The 18761-nt window shown below is 48.6% G+C and overlaps 1 long non-coding RNA gene across 1 annotated transcript; it reads left to right on the top strand.

The window, feature by feature from the left end:
- The first annotated feature begins 7712 nt into the window (after nt 1-7712).
- LOC134736410 (uncharacterized) lies at nt 7713-13030 on the top strand. Its single transcript, XR_010120410.1, has 3 exons — nt 7713-7729; nt 8370-8461; nt 13011-13030. It is a non-coding gene; the product is annotated as an uncharacterized lncRNA (long non-coding RNA).
- Nucleotides 13031-18761: the final 5731 nt, after the last annotated feature.

Raw genomic sequence — 18761 nt, 5'->3', positions numbered from 1 at the left:
GTGTTTCACATGTTGGCCAGGATGGTTTCGATCTCCTGACCTTGTGATCCGCCCGGCTCAGCCTCCCAAAGTGCTGGAATTACAGATGTGAGCTACCATGCCTGGCCACATTTTTTTTTTTTTTGGTGACAGAGTCTCGCTCTGTCGCCCAGGCTGGAGTATAGTGGCACGATCTCCAATCACTGCAACCTCCACCTCCAGGGTTCAAGCCATCCTCCCACCTCAGCCTCCCAAGTAGCTGGGACTACATGTCCATGCTACCATGCCCCACTAATTTTTGTATTTTTGATTGATAGAGATAGGGTTTCACCTTGTTGCCCAGGCTGGTCTTGAACTTCTGGGCTCAAGCCATCCACCTACCTTGGCCTCCCAAAGTGCTGGAATTACAGGCATGAGCCACTGCCCCTGCCTGTATCTTGAAAGGACAGTGATAAAACTATCAACAGTTTCACATAACCTGGTAGCTCTAATAAAGTGTTAACTGGGTTTTCACAATGGGGAGGGGAGTGCTTTCTGGAGACTTTTTGTTCTTGCCTTGGATAGGTTTTCACTCTGAGAATTGAGAAAATGAGTACTCTTATAATCCCAATTATCATATTTCCCAGGATAATTGGAATATGTTCTCTGGAGATAGTGACATCCTCTGGGGAATACACTGCTGTCTAGGTAGACGAAACAGAAAGCAAAGAAAATTCTCTAGGAGCACATTGCCTGACAAGGACCGATACGAGCAACCTCGAAGAAGTCTGGCTTCCTGACCCTTGTCCTGGAAACAGCCCTTTTTTATTCAGGATCCTCACCCCTAATACTGTATGATACCCCCCTAGTCAAACACCCTGAAGGGTCCTCCTGTAATACTAAAATCCAAAGTTCTTACGGCGAAAAGGCCCTGCATGATCTGGCCCCTGAGTACTCCTATCCCTTCCCACCTTGCCGGGCCTGCCTCTGTCTACTACTAGAACATGCCAAGCCAGCTCCTGCCTGCGGGCCCTCTTCGTACTTGTTCCCTCTGATAGTCCTCAGGAGACACACATGACTCATTCCCTGCATGCTTTCAGGTCTTTGCTCAAGTGTCTCTTTCTCAGTAGTGTTTTCCTTGGCCATACTATTTAAGGTCAACCAGCACCCTGTATCTCCTTTTCCCTGCTGCTTTTCTCCATAACATAGTCATTACGTTTGCTTGGTGTGTGAACGTGTTTATTGTCTATTTCCTTTCATGAGAATATAAACTCCATGAGGACGAGGATGGCTGACTTTTGTTCATTTTATATGCCAAGCACACCTAGAATAGTGCCTCACACACAGAAACTGTGCTATAAATATTTGTTGACTGAATACCTGCATTAATTGAAGCTTTAAATTGTGTTCAGCGGCCAGGCACAGTGGCTTACGCCTGTAATCCCAGCACTTTGAGAGGCCGAGGCCGGCGGATCACGAGGTTAGGAGATCGAGACCATCCTGGCTAACACAGCGAAACCCCGTCTCTACTAAAAATACAAAAAAAATTATCCGGGCGTGGTGGCGGGCACCTGTAGTCCCGCCAACTCAGGAGGCTGAGGCAAGAGTATGGCATGAACCCAGGAGGCGGAGCTTGCAGTGAGCCGAGATCGTGCCACTGGACGCCAGCCTGGGCAACAGAGCGAGACTCCGTCTCAAAAAAAAAAAAAAATTATGTTCAGTTTACACCTGTAATCTCAGCGCTTTGGGAGGCCAAAGTGGGTGGATCATCTGAGGTCAGGAGTTCGAGACCAGCCTGGCCAACATGAGGAAACCCCATCTCTACTAAAAATACAAAAATTAGCCAGGCGGGTGGCAGGCACCTATAATTCCAGCTACTTGGGAGGCTGAGGCAGGAGGATCACTTGAACCCGGGAGGTGGAGGTTGCAGTGAGCCAAGATCACACCATTGCACTCCAGCTTGGGCAAAAAGAGCAAAACTTTTTCTCAAAAATAATAATAAATTGTGTTCCACTCTTCTATATCTTTAATAATTTCTTTTGTCTGCTTGACCTATAATGGCAAAACATGCATGAAAACCTCCCACCATAAGAGTAATCTTTTTCATTTCTCCCTGTAGTTCTATTTTTCTTTCTGCATTTTGAGGCTATTTTATTGGGCACATACTGTACAAGTTAGAATTGCTATCTCTTCCTGGTAGAATTGAAAGCTTTTAAAGTAATATGGGAGATAAATTGCAAAAATTGCCTGAATTTTCCACTCACTCCTCCCTGTAGCCACACCTTTTGCAATGTGACTTGGCAGCTCCTCCCAGAATCTCAGCTGGATTTTAACTCACCTTGACCTAAAGAAAATGACAGAAGTGATAAAGTCCTGAGCCTGAGCCTTAAGAAACCTTAAACGCTTCCACATTCTCTTTGGGATCCCTGCTTCTGCCATGAGAACAGGGCTGGGCTAGTTTGATGGAAGATGAGAAGCCACATAGAAAAGAGCTGAAGTCTTCCCTGACCTGTGAATAGCCAGCAGACCCCAAACATGTAAGCCCAGCCAGGAGCAGCATGGCCACCCACCTGACCTGCAGCCACCCAAAGATGTAGATGTGAGCTCACCTGGGACTAGAACGGTCCTGATGACCTGTAGGCCTATGGGTAATAATAGCTACTTATTATGTTAAGCTTCTGAATTTTAGAGTGGTTTGTTATACAGCATTGTGACAATAGATAATTGATAACAACTAGTGATTTTCCCATTGATAATAATGCCTCCTTTTTTGGGGTCTCAGCTCCAAAAGGCTTTCCTGACTACCTAGGCAATCTGAAGCAGCTTCCCAGTCTCTATCATAACACTGGTGTATTATTAACACCAGTCTCCCAAATTATCTTTTTTTTTTTTTTTTTTTTCAGATAAGGTCTCCTTCTGTCACCTAGGCTGGAGTGCAGTGGTGCACACACACATGGCTCACTGCAGCCTTGCCCTCCCAGGCTCAGCCTCCTGAGTAACTGGGACTACAGGCAAGAGTGACGCCCAGGGAAACATTCAAAAAATGAATGTTAATTTTTTTTTTTAGAGATGGGGTCTCACTACATTTCCCAGGCTGGTCTTGAACTCCTGGCCTCAAGCAGTCCTCTCACCTGGGCCTCCCAAAGTGCTGGAATTGCAGTTGTGAGCCACCACACTCAGCTTGCCTACTTTTGTTTGTTTGTTTTTGAGACAGGGTCTCACTCTGTCGCCCAGACTGGAGTGCAGTGGCACAATCTCGGCTCACCGCAACCTCTGCTTCCCAGGCTCAAGTGATTCTCCTGCCTCAGTCTCCTGAGTAGCTGGGATTACAGGCATGTGCCACTACCACCTGGCTAATTTTCCTATTTTTAGTAGAGACGGTTTCACCATGTTGGCCAGGCTGGTCTTGAACTCCTGACTTCAAATGATCCACCACCTCGGTCCCCCAAAGTGCTGGGATTACAGGCGTGAGCCACTGCGCCCGGCCTAGTTCTTTATTATCTGTCTTCCATGTTAGAATGTCAACTGTGTAAAGGCAGAGACCTTGTCCGTTCTGCTCTCTGCTGTATGCTCAGCACCCAGAACAGGCTGCACAGTCCAGTGTGGTAGCCATGAGCTGTGTGTTCACTGAGCACTTGAAATATAGCTAGTCCAAGTTAAGAAGTGCTGACAATGTAGAACACACACTGGATTTCAAAGGCTTCCTACAAAAAAAGAAAATAAAATATCTTGATACTTTTTACACTGATTAAATGTTGAAATGATTTTTTTATATCAAGTTAAATAGAATATGTTATTAAAGTTAATATCACCTGTTTCTTTTTACCTTTATTTAATGTGGTTACTAGAAAAAATTAAGTTACCTTTGTGGCTTGCATTATATTTATATTGGCAGCACGATATAAAAGCTCAAGAGCTAGGCGCAGTGGCTTATGCCTGTAATCCCAGCACTTTGGGAGTCTGAGGCAGGGTGGATGGCTTGAGCCCATGAGTTCAAGACCAGCCTGGGCAACATGGTGAGACCCTGTCTCTGTAAAAACTACAAAAATTAGCCAGGTGTGTTGGCACATGCCTGTAGTCTCAGCTACTCAGGAGGCTGAGGTGGGAAGGTCGCTTGAGCCTGGGAGATTGAGGCCACAATGAGCCGTGATTGTGCCACTGCATTCTAGCCCAGGTGACAGAGCAAGCCCCTGTCTCAAAAAAAAAAAAAAAAAAAAAAGCTGAGTAAATATTTGTTAAAGAAAAATATTAAAAATGAATTTACCAAAAGAAATGAGCTGTCAGGCTATGAAAAGATATGGAAACTTAAATGTATATTGCTGAGTGAAAAAAGCCAGTCTAAAAAGATTACATACTATATGATTCTAACTACTGTATATGATGTCTGGAAAAGGCAAAACGATGGAGAGAGTAAAAAGATCAGTGGTTGCTAGGGGTTCAGGAGGAGGGGAGAAGAGAGATGGATACCTGAAGCACAGGGGACTTGTGGAGTGGTGAAAGAATTCTGTAATACTCTAGGCACACTGGCTCATGCCTGTAATCCCAGCACTTTGAGAAGCCAAAGTGGGCGGATCACCTGAGGTCAGGAGTTCAAGACCAGCCTGGCCAACATAGTGAAACTCCGTCTCTACTAAAAATACAAAAATTAGGCATGGTGGTGCATACCTGTAATCCCAGCTACTTGGGAGGCTGAGGCAGGAGAATTGCTTGAATCTGGGAGTTGGAGGTTGCAGTTAGCTGAGATCACACTACTGCATTCCAGCCTGGGCAACAGAGTGAGACTATCTCAAAAAAAAAAAAAAAAAAAAAAAAGCTGTAATACTGTATCAGTGGATATATGGCATTATAAATTTGTCAAAACCCATAGAACTATACAACACAAAGAATGAATTCTGATGTAAATTAAGTTAATGATGTATCAGTATTTTAACAAATATACCACACTAATGCAAGACTTTAATAATAGAGGAAACTGGCTGAGCATGGTGGCTCACACCTGTAATCCCACCACTTTGGGAGCCTAAGGCGGGCGGATCACCTGAGGTCAGGAGTTCGAGACCAGCCTGGCCAACATGGCAAAATCCCATCTCTACTAAAAATGCAAAAAATTAGCTGGGCGTGGTAGCGTGTGGCTCTGGTCCCAGCTACTTGGGAGGTTGAGGCGGGAGAATTGCTTGAACCTAGGAGGCGGAGGTTGCAGTGAACCAAGATAGTGCCACTGCACTCCAACCTGGGTGACAATGCAAGAGTCCGTCTCAAAAAAAATAAATAATAGAGGAAACTGGGGAAGGGGGTTGGGGAGGGAGGTATATGAGAACTCTGTACTATGTGCACAGTTTTTCTATGAACGTAAAATTGTTCTAAAAAAGTCTATTTTTAAAAAATGAATGTACTCTTCTTGCACAGCCCCCAGAATGATATTTCTAAAACATACATTTGAGAAATCACTTCTCTCTCCTAAAAAAAAAAAAAAAATTTTGCTCCCCATCATCTGTGGGAAATAAGTTCATATCCCATAGGCATGAGTAATTTGCACTGGCATTTATGGTTATGTTCCACCCTGACATACCTCTCTTTCCCTCCTCTCCTGACTAGCTGGGCCAGACTACTTGACTCCGTGCCCAGCTCATGCAGTCCCCTCTGTCTAGAACTTCCTTCTCCCTCTGCACTTGTGGAGCCTCACACGGAGTCATACACTCTCCCGTAAATGAATCAGTCATCCTCTAATCCTTGGTTTCACCAGTTCTATGTTAAAAGAAGATACGGGCCAGGTGCCATGGCTCAGCCTATAACCCAGCACTTTGGGAGGCCAAATTGGGAGGATCACTTAAGGCCAGGAGTTCCAAACCAGCCTGGTCAACATAGTGAGACCCTGTCTCTACTAAAAATTTAAAAATTAGAGCCAGGCCTGGTGGCTTACACCTGTAATCCCAGCACTTTGGGAAGCCAAGGAGGGCGGATCACAAGGTCAGGAGATCGAGACCATCCTAGCTAACACGGCGAAACCCCATCTCTACTAAAAATACACAAACAAAATTAGCTGGGTGTGGTGGTGGGCGCCTGTAGTCCCAGCTACTCGGGAGGCTGAGGCAGGATAATGGCATGAACCCGGGAGGCGGAGCTTGCAGTGAGCCGAGATTGCGCCACTGCACTCCAGCCTGGGCGACAGAGTGAGGATCCGTCTCAAAAAAAAAAATTAGGCCAGGTGCAGTGGCTCGTGCCTGTAATCCCACACTTTGGGAGGCTGAAGTAGGTGGATCATTTGAGGTCAGGAGTTCAAGACCAGACTGACCAACATGGTAAAACCCCATCTCTACAAAAATGCAAAAAAATTAGCCAGGTATGGTAGTGCGCGCCTATAGTCCTAGCTACTTAGAAGGCTGAGGCAGGAGAATCGCTTGAACCCTGCAGACAGAGGTTGCAATGAGCTGAGATCGTGGCACTGCTCTTCAGCCTGGGCAACAGAGTGAGACTCCATCTCAAAAAAAAACAAAACAAAAAAATTAGCCAGGTGTGGTGGCATGTTCCTGTAGTCCCAGTGAGGCAGGAAAATAGGGTCTGGAGGCAGTGAACGGAAGGCCAATTCCCTTTAGCTATAACAGGAAATATCCTCTCCATAGGGCATATGCCATAAATGACTCTGTAACTTTACTTCATCCTCTCCATTTACATAGGGTGTACCCGAAGCAACCAATGGAATCCTCTAGGGGGTATTTAAACTCCCAGAAATTCTGTAATGGGGTCTTTGAGCCTCATGCTCTGGCTGACTCCCACACTGTGGAGTGTACTTCGATTTTCAATAAATCCCTTCATTCCTTCCTTGCTTTGTTTGTGCGTTTTGTCTAATTCTTTGTTCAAGACACCAAGAACATGGACACCCTCCACTGCTAACATATTTCTGTTAACACCAGCTACTTGGGACGCTGAAGTGGGAGATCACTTGAGCCCAGGAGTTCAAGGTTACAGTGAGCTATGATTGTGCCACTGCACTCCAGCCTCGGCAACAGAGCTAGACCCTATCTATCTCAAAAAAGGTTTAAAAAAATAAAAAGATACAGCAAAGCAGACGTATGTTTTGGTCATTTTTGTGCTTCTTTCTAGTAAGAATTTAGAAGATGGATATGGGCCAGGCACAGTGGCTCACACCTGTAATCCCAGCACTTTGGGAGGCCAAGACGGGCAGATCACCTGAGGTCAGGAGTTTGAGACCAGCCTGGCCAAATGGCGAAACCTTGTCTCTACTAAAAATACAAAAATTAGCTGAGTGTGGTGGCTGGCGCCTGTAATTCCAGATACTCGGGAGGCTGAGGCAGGAGAATCGCTTGAACCTGGGAGGCAGAGGTTGCAGTGAGCAGAGATGACTTCACTATACTCCAGTCTAGGCAACAGGAGTGAAATTCTATCTCAAAAAAAACAAAGAAAGAAAAAAAAAGGGGGTCTATATATTCTATATATTAATCTTGGAAATGTTGAAAAAGAATTCTGATAGCCATGAGTGGGCAAAGAATTAATAACCTTGAGATGGAAACAGTGGAAGCAGAACAAGGCTATTATTGAATGTCATGGAAAATCTGCTTGGGCTCACCTCCTAGGCGAGAGGCAGCAGGACACCCAGTTAAGAACAAGATCCCAGCAGTGAGGCCCTGCTCACTGACTGCTTCCCCACAATGACGTCAGGAGAGAAGCCTCTGGGGTGTCACCTGCTCTGAAAGCCAATCTGCCTCTGAATGCTGCTTGCCCAAGCAAGGATGCCATGGCCATACAGTTTCAGGTATTTAACTTCCAGGGCATGACTGAGTGGAGGTGGAGGTGGCAGCAACATTAGCGATGTCACGGTCTCTACCTCCATACTGTGGAGCCTCAGGAGAGAGTGTGAGAACAAAGGCAAGCTCCAGCTACTCAGAAGGCTGAGGCAGGAGGATCTCGTGAGCCCACGAGTTCAAGGTTACAGTGAGCTATGATCATGCCACTGCACTCCCACCTGAGTTACAGAGCAAGGCCCTGTCTCTAAAAAAAAAAAATTAATAAAAGAATGAAGGCAAGCAGCCTCCTAGGTGCTGAGTTGCTCTATTCTTACCTAGGGAGAAGGCTACCATTTACTGAGCCCTATTTGCCAGCCACAGTGCAGATTTCCCTGCATTGTAATTTACATTGTTATTTACATTGTCATTGATGTCTCATCTCCTTAACAAAGCTGCATTATCCTACCACTTCTCTGATAGCAATCTTAAGGAATACTGTACAATGGTAAATGACTTGCCTAAAGTTACCCAGCTTATTAATGTGACAGAGCCAGGGTTTTAAACCAAAACTATCTTTCTCCAAAGGTTCTGGGCATGAAGCATGTGCTGTCCTGGGCCCTGAATATCAAGCTAGGTAGAGGAACCCCATCCTTCTGTTGTCATTTCAAGCTAGAGGCTCAAGCCTGGAGGAGTGAGGATCAAGATTGAGAACTCAAAGCTGTTTAGAGGAAGAAGCCAAGTTCAAGGAGGAGTGAGGAACGGTAGGTGGAGATGCTTTGGCCTGGGGAGAGAGTAGGTATTTGTGAGCAGCAAAGGTAGGGTGGCAGACAGACATCTACCAGGCCAGGTTGTTGAAGTCAAGGTCACAATGCCTTGTCTTAACCAGGCCATGTCTCTTCTTGCCCTGCCCACTTGGTTCTTCACAGCATCCAGATGTATTGCTGGGGCCTGGAGGGAGCTCCTCCACCGTAAGCGGCTCTTCCTCCCTTCACAGCATCCCACGGTTGGGCCATGGGCTCTGCAACTGGCTCTTGGGGCAAAGAAAAGGGAGGAACTGTGCTTTCTGAGAAGTGCTCAGGAATAACCTGGTGGGGGTTTCTTCATGTGAGGAACTCCAGCCTCTGAGTGGGCAGAGGAGCTCTCCGGCTTGCCCCCATTCCTCTGATGCGCCACTAGCCTGGCCCATAGTTTGGGTTGTTTGGGCAGCCCTGCAGATTCCCTGAGCTGAGGGGCTTCTCCCAGGAGAGTGGGAAAGAATTCTGGCCTTTGTGTAACTCGCTTCATTATGTATGAGTGTTGACTCCCTTGGCTGAAAAATGATCACTCTATTGGGTTCTCCCAGCTTGAGGCGAAAGCTTTTGGAAGCTCAGGCAGCTTGGAGGATTTCGTGGATTAGAGAATGCTGAAGTTGGAGAACTGTAGCAGGGCCTAAAAAAGGTTCCAGAATCAAGACGGTGCCTGATGCCCTACCTAGCCCCTCTCCAGCACACAGGAGCCCCGGGCCCTTGGCAAAGATGTCTGCGCAGCTTGGACCCCATATCCAAAAGGGGAGCATGCCCCAATTTACTCTCACCCCACCAGGTGAGTGGAGGGCAGGTGACTTGCCAGTTCTCGAAAGAAGCCAGATGACTGACTTTGGTCGCCTCATCACAGGTTAATCCGTGAGAAGAGCTTGGAACAGCGCCCAGCAATCTCAGCGCACCCAGAGTGTGTGCGGGTATGATTACCATTGCCAGCAGCTGAGCTGGGAAAAGGATCTGACTAGATAATTTTGGCAATAACTCGACAACTATCGAATGTGGACACGGAAACGCATGCCAAGGTTTCTAAAAAGCTCCCGCTGTGACACCCTCTGTGTCCTCCCCGGGCGCGGCGGCCTCCCGGCCAGGGACACCCGACCCCGCGTGGTCCGGGCTACCCAAGGACGTCCCGAGGCGTGGCGGAGACTTTGGCGGCTGAGTGCAGGCCGGGCTGCGGCCCAGCAGGACCTGGGCGAGGCCTGTGGCCTGGGCGGGGCCAGGGTTGGGCTCTGCCCGAGCTGCGCCGCAGCCGCCCCGCCCGGGCCTCCCCGCCCCCACCTGTGACCTGGATTCCGCGGTTCCTGCGAGGGGGTGGAGGATGTAAAGGACACGCGCAAATAAAGGTCTGTGGCCCGGGAAAACTTCAACTCCTGGAATCGGTGCACCAAGCATACTTTAAGGCGAGGGGTCGGGGCTGTGTAATCATTTACCCGGTTCGTCCCTGTACACCGGCCTTTCTAGCTTACACCAACACGTTTACTGGGTTCGCACCCGAGCCAGAGGCGGTTTGTTTAGTAATTCCACAGAGGCTTCTGCCCGTTTTCTAGGAGACGGACCTGGGCCGAGGGAAGGCTTCAAAACATTAACATTTCTTTCTTTTTTTTAATTTTTTTTGAGACGTAGTCTCGCTCTGTCGCCCAGGCTGGAGTGCAGTGGCGCGATCTCGGCTCACTACAAGCTCTGCCTCCTGGGTTCACGCCATTCTCCTGCCTCAGCTCCCCCGAGTAGCTGGGACTACAGGCGCCCGCCACCACGCCCGGCTAATTTTTTGTATTTTTAGTAGAGACAGGGTTTCACTGTGTTAGGATAGTCTCGATCTCCTGACCTCGTGATCCGCCCGCCTCGGCCTCCCAAAGTGCTGGGATTACAGGCGTGAGCCACCGCGTCCGGCCAAAACGTTAACATTTCAAATAAATGCCCCTGGATTTGGGGGCGGGTGCCTCAGGCTGCTTCTCCCCCAGGACTCCCCTTTGCACTGGGGTCACCCCGGGCATTACCCTGGGGCTGTCTGGGCTGCCTTTGTTGCGCAGGTGACCTTCCCGGCCGGGCCAGTGGCCAGGCTGCTCTGCGGGACAGTCCTGGCTCCGAAAGCGGGCGCGGGGGCGCTGAGCCAGGGCCCGCTCAAGATCTCATCGGCTCCGCTGTCAGTCGTCGTCCGCGCGGTGCTGGGGCCTCCCAGGACCCGGGAGCCGCGGCGGATTAGGCCGCCCGCCCCAACCTGGGCTTTGATCTCCTTATCTGAGACTTGTGAGTCCAAAAGGGCTTAGCAACCGCAGCCATGGCAGCCCCAACGACGTGAACATCCGCACTTCTGAGCCTCCCCCGAGAAGTACCTTCGAGGTGAGGCCTGCGCAGCCCCAGGAAGAGGGTGTGGGCGCAAACCCGAGGTGGGGAGCAAGGCCCGCCGGCTACACGGTTCCTGCCATCCTCGCTGCGCCCTTTCTCCCATGCTCGCGGCCTCCATCCGGCAGAAACTGGCACAGCAAACCCGACAGCCACCGACCTGTGGCCCCTTCCTTCCCTCCTCGCCTCCTCGGCAACCCTTGAAAGCACTCGAATACGAAGTTATAATTGCAATTATAATTAACTGCGTCCAACTTGGGCTTCCCCAGGTCTTGGCTTCCGTTAGGACAGTGTCCCGGGTATCCCTGTCCCGCGCAGCCCCACTTCCCAAGAAATAGCTGAATGAATGGCTGTTTGCATGCCGGACCCAACCTCAGGCTGTGTACTCCTTTCTCCAAGCACAGAGATTCTTCTGGAAGGCCCCAGGGATGGTGGAAAGGGAACTAGGCGTGAGGTTTGGTAAAATGAGGACAATACCAGTACCCCTCCACCTCCCCTTCCCAGAAAGGGATTTAGGAGGCACAAGTGAGATAGCCACAGGACTCCTGGTCAGTTGACAAGCAGAAGGTCCTGGGCAATCTGGGTTTCATCTCGTGTTGTCCAGAAGCCACAGTGGGTCTCCTGATGCAGAGCCTGCGTGGCAGTGTTGTTACAGTGGGTAGCAGCAGACATAAGCAGGGCAGGAGAGCCCCACCTCCAACCCTAGGAATATCAGAAGACCATCAGGTGATCGTCAGGAGGCTGTTAAGCTGTCTAAAATAGTAATTGATCTCACCCAGCGCCAGAGAAAGGCAGTCTCCCCAATAGATAGAAAAACCCAAAACTGGTGATCAGCTTCCCAATTAGATCTCAGGAGTTGGGCGAGTAGGCTCAAGCATATGAACTGAGAAACAAAATGGTGGAGTTTAACTGGCATATGAGTTATCTCTGGGAACACTCAACGGGTAAGAGAAAAACACCTGGTGAGCATGCACACCACTTCAGTAAACACACTGTGCCAGGGGCCCCTCCCAAGTACTGGCAGGCCACCCCAAGGGAAGAATCAGGGGAGAAGGGATGCAACCACCCCACACACCCACCAAGCATGCCAACTTATAAGATTCCAAGTCGAAGGCCAAACCGTGCACTTGAATCTCTCAAGTCGCCCACTTGGCCCTCTTCCAAGTGTACTTTTAATTTTGTTCCTACTCTAAAACTTTTTTTGTTTTTTTTTTTTGAGACAGAGTCTCGCTCTGTCGCCCAGGCTGGAGTGCAGTGGCGCGATCTCGGCTCACTGCAAGCTCCGCATCCCGGGTTCACGCCATTCTCCTGCCTCAGCCTCTCCGAGTAGCTGGGACTACAGGCTCCCGCCACCACGCCCGGCTAATTTTTTGTATTTTTAGTAGAGACGGGGTTTCACCGTGGTCTCGATCTCCTGACCTCGTGATCCGCGTGCCTCGGCCTCCCAAAGTGCTGGGATTACAAGCGTGAGCCACCGCGCCCGGCCTAAAACTTTTTATTTTAATTATTTTTTGTGTGAGAATCTTTATCACCCAAGCTGCAGTGCAGTGGTGCGACCTCCACTCACTGCAACTGCCACCTCCCAGGTTCAAGCGATTCCCCTGCCTCAGCCTCCCAAGTAGCTGGGATTACAGGCGTGCACCACCGCGCCCAGCTAATTTTTGTATTTTTAGTAGCCATGGGGTTTCACCACTTTGGCCAGGCTGGTCTTGAACTCCTGACCTCAGATAATCCACCTGCCTCGGCCTCCCAAAGTGCTGGTGTGTCCAGAGTTGGTTGGTGGTCTCGCTGACTTCAAGAATGCAGCCGGGGACCTTGGGAGGTGAGTGTTACCGCTCCTGAAGATGGCATGGACCCAAAGAGTGAGTAGTAGCAAGGTTTCTTGTGAAGAGCAAAAGGACAAAGCTGCCACAGCGTGGAAGGAGACCCGAGCGGGTTGCCACTGCTGGCTGGGGGGTGGCCAGCTTTTATTCCCTTATTGTCCCCACTCCCCCAACCCCATCCCCACCCCCAGCCCCACTCCCACCCCCCTCCATGTTCTGTTTCTGTCCTATCAGAGTGTCCTTTTTTCAATCCTCCCCGCAGATTGGCTACTTTTAGAATCCTGCTGATTGGTGCGTTTTACAGAGTGCTGATTGGTGCGTTTTACAATCCTCTTGTAAGACAGGAAAGTTCCCCAAATCCTCACTCGACCCAGCAAGTCCAGCTGGCTTCACTTCTCACTGGGATTACAGGTGTGAGCCACCGCACCCGGCCATGTGCTTTTACTTTGATTCCTGCTCTAAAACTTTAATAAAACTTTCACTTCTGCTCTAAAACTTGCCTCTCTCCCTCCCCATCTTATGCCACTTGGTGGAATGCTTTCTTCTGAGGAGGCAAGGATTTGCCACCACTTACAGACTTTGGTGCCTACATTCCGTGGTGCTAACAGCCTCAACCTTTGAGAAACAGATATGTTTATTTTATTTTATTATTTTTTTAACAAGACGGAATCTTGCTCTGTCGCCTAGGCTGGAGTGCAGTGGCGCGATCTCGGCTCACTACAACCTCCGCCCCCACCCAGGTTTAAGCAATTCTCCTGCCTCAGTCTCTGGAGTAGCTGGGATTACAGGCATGCGCCACCATACCTGGCTAATTTTTGTATTTTTAGTAGAGACGGGGTTTCACCATGTTGGCCAAGCTGGTCTTGAACTCCTGATCTCGTGATCCGCCCACCTCGGCCTTCCAGAGTGCTGGGATTACAGGTGTGAGCCACTGCGCCCAGTCAGGACATGTTTTGTTAAGTTTCTGTCACCTGAAAAATGTGCATGTCCTTCTGGTTTTGTGTGCACCTTGTTTCAGGCTCCCCCATGAAGTTTGCCCAACCCCAGGTTTAGGAATCTTGTTCAGCACCTTCCCAATACCCACTTCCCTGCTTATGCCCCTTGCTGGCCCACTTGCTGTTCCCCAGCAGGCAGCTTGGGCTGTACAGCTAGTTTCTTACTAGCAGTGAGCTTGGCTATGGGAGTATCCCCTTTCTCTACACCCACCCCGACCCAAATTATTTCCTTTCACCCTTCCTCCGTGGCAGCCAGGGGTCCTCACCTCCCAGCCTCACCAGCAACTTGGTGAGCCTTCTGATGTGGCGCCCACTGCCTAGGGGTTGTCTCCGTCCCCATGGCTGACACACTCCTGGGGCAGGGCCTTGACTTCACTTTATATCCTTCCCTCTACCCTGTTAGGCCAGTGGATTCTCACAATTCATAGCATTACCTTGCTGACTGGGCAGTGCTCCAGGACACCTGCGATGACTTCACTTCCAAGGTAATTCGCCAAATGTTCTTTTGACTGGAGATGCCACCAAGAAATCTCCAGACATTGGAAGGCATGCATAATAAATCCTAGGACTCAAAAACCTTGCAGGATTCTTCCACATAAAATGAGTGGTAAGGCTGGAGAACTACTTTGGGGCTTCCCACGTTAAGGGCTCTGCTTATATCCTGTGGGTTGCTCCACAGCAATGGAGTGAGATGCTCAGCAGATGCTGATGGAGGCCTTTCATGTACCAGGCAGCAGGTTGGGGGCTGGAGGTCTCCAGAGCAAGTTGGGGCTGGGGAATCTAAAACAGCCGGCAGCCACAGTGTCTGTTTTTCAGAAGCACTTCCTGCTCTTCCTGAGCCGCTCTAAAGGTTTAAGATTTCTTTCGGCCCCTCCCACAATATTAGCTTCTCCTTCCTTTGTGCACTTGTTTCATCAGTGCCCACCTGAGCCAGGCTGGTACCCACCTGAGCCAGGCTGGTACCCACCTGAAGGAAGGCTGCCAAACAGCATCTAAGCCTGACTGCCAAAGGAAAGGCAGGACAGGGATTCTGAGGTTGGACACAGGCCAATCTGAGGTGCTTGGCCCTGGGGATGCAACAGTTTTGTTGTTGTTGTTGTTGTTGTTTTTTGAGACAGAGTCGCGCTCTGTCGCCCAGGTTGGACTGCAATGGCGCTATCTCAGCTCACTGAAACCTCCGCCTCCCGGGTTCAAGAGATTCTCCTGCCTCAGCCTCCTAAGTAGCTGGGATTACAGGCACGCCACCACACCCAGCTTATTTTTGTATCTTTAGTAGAGACAGGGTTTCAACATATTGGTCAGACTGGTCTCGAACTCCTGACCTCGTGATCCTCCCAACTCGGCCTCCCAAAGTGCTGGGATTACAGGCATGAACCACCACGCCTGGCCCTCAACAGTTTGTTTGTTTGTTTGTTTGTTTGTTCGTCTGAGATGGAGTCTTGCTCTGTCACCCAGGCTGGAGTGCAGCGGCACCATCTCGGCTCACTGCAACCTCCACCTCTGGGTTCAAGTGATTCTCCTGCCTCAGCCTCCCAAGTAGCTGGGATTACAGGCATGTGCCACCATGCCTAGCTTTTTTTTTTTTGTATTTTTGGTAGAAACGGTCTTTCACCATGTTGGCCAGGCTGGTCTCAAACTCCTGGCCTCGAGTGATCCACCTGCCTCGACCTCCCAAGGTGCTGGAATTACAGGCGTGAGCCACCGTGCCCGGCCTTCGACAGTTTTTAAATTAAAAAAAAGAAAAATAGGCAAGGCACAGTGGCTCATGCCTGTAATCCCAACACTTTAGGAGGCCGAAGTGGGCAGATCACGAGGTCAGGAGTTCAAGATCAGCCTGACCAACATAGTGAAACCCCACCTCTACTAAAAAAATACAAAAAATTAGCCAAGTGTGGTGGCAGGCACCTGTAATCTCAGCTACTGGAGTGGCTGAGGCAGGAGAATTGCTTGAACCCGGAAGGCGGAGGTTGCAGTGAGCAGAGATGGCGCCACTACACTCCAGCCTGGGTGACAGTGCAAGACTCCGTCTCAAAATAATAATAGTAATAATAATTTTTAATGATCATTTTTGTTCTTTAGTGTAGCAACATATAAAAAATAAAAATTATACCTAGCTAGTTCTCAGATCTTCGTTCTAATACCATTCTCTAATAAAAGGAACTAGGGCCCCTAGGAGAAACGGCTGATTCTAGGACTGAGGGTAGGAAATACATAAGATGGTCCTGGAGTACCTTGTAGTGTCAGAAAGTAAGGGAGTACTAAAAAACAAAAACCGAAAAATCCAATGCTGACGCTATGTCAAAAAAGCAAATGAGCCAGACGCAATAGCACATGCCTGTAATCCCAGCACCTTTGGGAGGCTGAGGCGGGTGGATTGCCTGAGCTCAGGAATTCAAGACCAACTTGGGCAACATGGTAAAACCTCATTTCTACAAAAACTACAAAAATTAGCCAGGCATAGTGGCACATGTCTGTGGTGCCTATCTGTAGTCACTATTACTCAGGAGGCTAAAGTAGAAGGATCACTTCAGTCCAGGAGGTTGAGGCTGCAATGAACCAAGATCGCACGCCTGCACTCCAGCCTTGGCAACAGAATGAGACCCAGTCTCAAAAACAACAACAACAAAGACAAATGGAAAAGAGCTCCCAGTGGCCAAAGCAGGAACAATTTAAGAAACAAATTCAATAAAATATTGGATTATGAACCAAAGTTTAAAATAAATATCTGTGAGTCTGTACCAATATAAATACATGATTGGATAGATAAAAGGAGAATTACAGATAAATCTCCCGTGCAGAAGAATACCAAATAATTAATATGGCTACTGTGCCCTCAGGGAAGGGAACATTACTCCACACTCCTTCAGTGTAGGTTGTACTTAGTGACTTCCTTCCAAAGAGTACATGTAGAAAAAGAGAAAAAAAACTACATGGAGAAACCTGACAAATACTACCTCAGCCAAGTGATCAAGTCATTGATATGTCATGTTGATAGGTCATTTTGAGAGTATATACCCTAAAATACAAAAATTACCCGGGGGCGGCAGTGGGCACCTGTAATGCCAGCTACTATGGAGGCTGAGGCAGGAGAATCACCTGAACCTGGGAGGCGGAGGTTGTAGTGAGCTGAGATCATGCCACTGCACTCCAGCCTGGGTGACAGAGCAAGACTCTGTCTAAAAAAAGAAAAAAAACAAAACACAACACAACAACAACAACAAAAACACTGAACTTAAAGTACCCCTTAAAATTGTCATGGTCAGCCAGGTGCAGTGGGGTCATACCTGTAATTCCAGCACTGTGGGAGGCTGAGGCAGGTGGATAGTTTGAGCTCAGAAGTTCAAGACCAGCCTGGGGAACATGGTGAAACCCCATCTCTACAAAAAATACAAAAAAATTAGCCAGTGTAGTGGTGCACACATGTAGTCCCAGCTACTTAGGAGGCTGAGGTGGGAGGATGGCTTGAGCCTGGGAGGTGGAGGTTGCAATGGGCCAAGATCAGGCCACTGTATACCAGTCTGGATGACAGAGCCAGACGCTGTCTCAAAAAAAAATTGTCATAGTCATTAAAATAAGGAAAGTCAGACAAACTATCCCAGCTAAGAGCAGCTTAAGGGGACGTGACAAGTAAATGTAATATGGTATCCTGGATGGGCTCCTGCAACATGAGAAGGCTATTAGGTAAAAATTAAGAAAAACTGAATAAAGTATGGACTTTAGTTAGTGATATTATATCCATATTTGTTCATTAATTTTAACAGGTATACCATACTAATGTAAGATATTAATAATAGGGGAAACTGGATGTAAGGTATACGGAAATTTTCTGTACTATTTTGTCAATTTTTCTGTAAATCTTTTTTTTTTTTTTTTTTTTAGATGGAGTCTCGCTCTGTCCCCCAGGCTGGAGTGCAGTGGCGTGATCTCAGCTCCCAGCTCACTGCAACCTCCGCCTCCCGAGTATCTGGGATTACAGGCGCCCACCACAATGCCGAGCTAATTTTTGTATTTTTAGTAAAAACGAGGTTTCGCCATGTTGGCCAGGCTGGTCTCAAACTCCTGATCTCAAGTGATCTGCCTGCCTCGGCCTCCCAGAGTGCTGGGATTACAGGCGTGAGTCACCGTGCCCAGCCAATTTTTCTGTAAATCTAAAACGGTTCTAAAAATAAAGTCAGTCTATTTATTTATTTATTTATTTATTTATTTAGAGACAGAGTCTCACTCTGTCACCCAGGCTGGAGTGCAGTGGCACAATCTCGGCTCACTGCAACCTCCGCCTCCCGGGTTCAAGCGATTCTCTTGCCTCAACCTCCCGAGTAGCTGGGACTATAGGCACGTGCCACCACACCCGGCTAATTAAGTCTATTATTTTAAAAATTACATTGTTTGGGTTTGTTTTTTTGAGACAGAGTCTTGCTCTGTCACCTAGGCTGGAGTGTAGTTGCACAATCATGGCTTACTGTAGCCTTCACCACCTGGGCTCAATTGATCCTCCTGCCTCAGCCTCCCAAGTAGCAGGGACTACAGGCATGCACCACCATGCCCAGCTAATTTTTTTTATTTTTTTTATAGAGGTGGGTCTCACTGTGTTGCCCAGGCTGGCTGGCTATTTTTTTCTGTTTTCTGTAGAGACAGGGGTCTCACTATGTTGCCCAGGCTGGTATCAAACTCCTGGACTCAAGCAATCCACTCACCTCATCCTCCCAAAATGTTGGGATTACAGGCGTGAGCCACCACACTTAGCCTAAAAGCTACATCTGTTTTAATATGAACTACCTAGTACCTGGCAAGAAGATGGGCTGAGGGGAGGTCCTGCAGACTGAAGCCTCAGAGCCTCAGAGCATCCACCTCTGTTAGTGTATCCAGTATTCCTGCCATAGAAAGAGAAATATTATCCTTTTTTTTTTTTTCCAGACAGGGTCTCACTGTGTTGCCCAGGCTGGAGTGCAGTGGTGCGATCTCGGCTTACTGCAATCTCTGCCTCCTGGGTTCAAGTGATTCTTATGCCTCAGCCTCCTGAGTAGCTGGCATTACAGGCGCCTGCCACCATGCCCCCCTAATAATCTGGCGAGGAATACTATTCCTTTTTAAATGACTGGC

Source organism: Symphalangus syndactylus, chromosome 4 (assembly GCF_028878055.3).
Source record: "Symphalangus syndactylus isolate Jambi chromosome 4, NHGRI_mSymSyn1-v2.1_pri, whole genome shotgun sequence".
NCBI lineage: Eukaryota > Metazoa > Chordata > Mammalia > Primates > Hylobatidae > Symphalangus > Symphalangus syndactylus.
This window is presented reverse-complemented; position numbering and strand designations above follow the sequence as displayed.